Below are 3,608 nucleotides of genomic sequence, written 5' to 3' on the forward strand. Positions count from 1 at the left end.
ACTTACCTCTTGAGCTACCACTCAGGCCCCAAAAGTGTGGGTTAGGTGGCTTACAGTTCAGTTCAGCCACCCAACTCTTCAGCTCTTGTGGACTGAGCTGAAGCACTGCCCCCTCCAGCAGACCACAGAAGACCACTGGAGACTACGTGCATTTGATTCCGTGGGTGCATACCGAATCAAATAACCTGTATGACCTGAGTATATAGAGGTGTGTGTGTGTGTGTGTGTGTGTGAGAGAGAGAGAGAGAGAGAGAGAGAGAGAGAGAGAGAGAGAGAGAGAGAGAGAGATTCGGTGGGTGCACACCGAATCAAATAACGTGTGTGTATGTGTGTGTGTGTGTGTGTGTGTGTGTGTGTGTGTGTGTGTGTGATTTGGTGGGTGCACACTGAATCAAATAACCTGTATGACCCGAGTATATAGAGGTGTGTGTGTGTGTGTGTGTGTGTGTGTGTGTGTGTGTGTGTGTATTCCTTTGTTCCCTTTAGACACTTGGTTTGCAATTTCATTACTGAGGGCTATCATGCAGATCACTTTACCTTCTTTTAACTTTACCTACCCAGTTCTAGTTCAGAGTGGTCACTTCCAACTATCATTATCATAATGGTTCCTTCTCATCCTACTGCATTCCCCTACTCTGGCAAGCTTCCTACCATGGAACAGTCTTCCTGGTCCTTGCCTCTATTGTCGTTGAGAATTATTATCATATTATCTTTTGATTTCTTCAATCTATTTTATTTGACTTTTGTGCATATCACTAGAAAAAGATCTGAGTCTTTTTTTTTTTTGCATATAGATGACCAGTTTCCCAAACACTACTTCTTACAGAGGTTTTCTTGCACTACTTTATATTTCTTGCGCCTTATTAAAGATTAACTAACATATAACTGAGTCTGTCTCAGGATATTCAAGTCTATTCCATTGATCTGAGGGTCTGACTTTATACTAATACCATGCTGTTTTAATTACTGAAGTATAGTCCAATTTGATGTTGGGGAAAGGAATGCCACCAATATTTTTCCCCAAGGATTTCTTCAGGTATTTATGGAGGGTTATTATTTCATATGAATTTCTGTAAAGCTTAATCTTTTCTTTAAAAAATGGCATGGGTTTCCTTATAGGGAGTGCATTAAATCTGTATACTACTTGGGGAAATATTGCCATTTTAATAATTTTAATTAAATCTCTGAATCCATAAGCAGGTATGTGTTTCATTTTCTATGATGAAAAACAAATCATCACAAACAAAAAAGTCTTGTTGTTATTAAAGAGTGCTTTGTAATTTTCTTTGTATAGGTCTTTCACCTCTTTAGTTAAATTGATCCAAGGTACTTAATTTTTGGAGGCACAATTGTTAATATGGTTGTTTTATTTTATTATTTCTTTCTTCTCTTTTATTTGTATGTAGAAACATGAGGAATTTTTCATATTAATTTTAAGTCTGCCATTTTACTACACAAATCTATTTTAAAACTATTCTGTCAAGTGTTTAGGATTTTCTAAATTTATTGTAGCTATCCACAAATAATGAAAGCTTGATTTCTATTCCTTCCTATCTAGATATCCTTCATAAAATTTCCTTGCCTAATTGTTATGGCAAGTACTTCAAGTACTATATTGAATAGAAGTTGCAAGAGTGGACAGTAACCCCTGATGACCAACAATTGTGGCTCCTCCCCCCAAAAAAGTATTTTGCTGGCCCTTTATTGTTTGCATGTATGTTTAAGAGTGTGATTTCTACCTGATGTGCATATTCCTTGATTTATTAAAAAATTGTCTTCTCTGTATCATATCCTTTTAGATTCTGAAGTCAATGTCATCTAAGATTAGTATGTCTGCTCACATCATTCTGAGGCAGTTTTTTGCTTGAAAGATAGTCTTCCAACCTTTTACTGAGACTGTTTTTTAAGTATGACTATTTAATTATGTTTCTTGCAGACAGCATGTTAGACTCAATTTTGTAATGCATCTGCCACTCTATGTCTCTTAATTAGCACTATGTCTATTAACATTGAGAGAAATAATTTCCCTGGAATTTTGTGAGATCCTTTTGTAGAAGTTTGTTGTGTTTATGAGTTTGTCTTATCTCAAAGTATCCACTTTAGTTCTCCTTTAAAAATTAGTTTAAGTTTATGGGGCCAGAGCAATTGTACATTGGTAATGTGTTTGCCCTGCAAGCGGCTAAACCTGGACGAACGTGGGTTCCAGTCCTGGTGTTCCATATGGTCCCCCAAGCCAGGAGCAATTTCTGAGTGCATGACCAGGAGTAACCCCTAAGTGTCACCAGGTGTGGCCCAAAAACAAAGAAAGAACATTTTAAAAATAAATAAAACAAAATAAAATACAATTGGTTCTAAGTTTATAAAGTTCCTGAGCTGTTGTTTATTTTTGGAGCTGTGTATCTTTCCTTCAAATCTGAATCAGACTCTGGCTGGGTAAAGTAATCTTTCTAAGGTTTTCATTTTGTTGAGCTTTTCACTATATCCCACCAATGCCTTCGGTCCTAGAGTGTTGCCTTTGATAAATCTGCTGTAAATTATTTTTATTTTATTTTATTGAAACAGTTGTGATCTACAGAGTCCTTCATCATTGAATTTCAGATATATAATGAGTCGGGGCACTTCTCACCACCAGTCTCAATTTCTCTTCACCAACACATAAAAATATAGAATGCTTCATGAATTTGTAAGTCATTCTTGCACATGGACCATGCTAATCTCTGTTTTTTTTTCAATTTTAGTATATGTGCTGTCAAAGTGAGTACACTATACTGTACATCTTAAGGATACTCCTTTATTTTTAATATTTTTATTTAAACATCTTGATTAAAATGTGATTGTAGTTGGGTTTCATTCATATAAAGAACACCCGCCTTCAACCAGTGCAACCTTCCCATCACCAGTGTCCCAAATCTCCCTCCTCCTCACCCCCTCACCTGTATTTGAGAAAGGCTTACTACTTCTTCCATTCATTCACATTGTTGTGTTAGTTGTCTGTGTTATTATTTCTCTAATTGCACTCACCACTTTTTGTGAGCTGGACCTTTGAGCTTTCATCTCTTTTGTCTCTGAGAATTATTGCAAAAATGTCTTTTATTTTTCTTAAAACCCATAGATGAGGGAGAATATATCTCTCCCTATGACTTATTTCACTCAGGATAAAAGATTCCAAGTACATCCATGTATAGGAAAAATTCATGACTTCATCTCTCCTGACAGCTGCATAATATTCCATTGTGTATATGTACCACAGTTTCTTTAGCCATTCATCTGTTGAAGTGCATCTTGGTTATTTACATAGTCTGGCTAATGTAAATAGTGCTGCAATGAATATAGGTGTGAGAAAGGGACTTTTTAAATTGTATTTTTGTGTTCCTAGGGTATATTCCTAGGAGTGGTATAGCTGGATCATATGGAAGCTCAGTTTCCAGTTTTGGGAGGAATCTCCATATCGCTTTCCATAAGGTTGGACTAGATGGAATTCCCACCAGCAGTGAATAAGAATTCCTTTCTTTCCACATCTCCACCAGCACTGCTGTTCTCATTCTTTGTGATGTGTGCCAATCTCTGTGGCGTGAGATGGTATCTCATTGTTGTTTTGATTTGCATCT

The 3,608-nt window shown here is 36.6% G+C and overlaps 1 non-coding gene across 1 annotated transcript; it reads right to left on the bottom strand.

The window, feature by feature from the left end:
* Positions 1-2,657: 2,657 nt before the first annotated feature.
* On the bottom strand, positions 2,658-2,762 carry LOC126009845 (U6 spliceosomal RNA). Its single transcript, XR_007496033.1, has one exon. It is a non-coding gene; the product is annotated as a U6 spliceosomal RNA (small nuclear RNA).
* Between the last annotated feature and the right edge of the window lie 846 nt (positions 2,763-3,608).

The sequence above is a fragment of the Suncus etruscus genome, chromosome 5 (assembly GCF_024139225.1).
Source record: "Suncus etruscus isolate mSunEtr1 chromosome 5, mSunEtr1.pri.cur, whole genome shotgun sequence".
NCBI lineage: Eukaryota > Metazoa > Chordata > Mammalia > Eulipotyphla > Soricidae > Suncus > Suncus etruscus.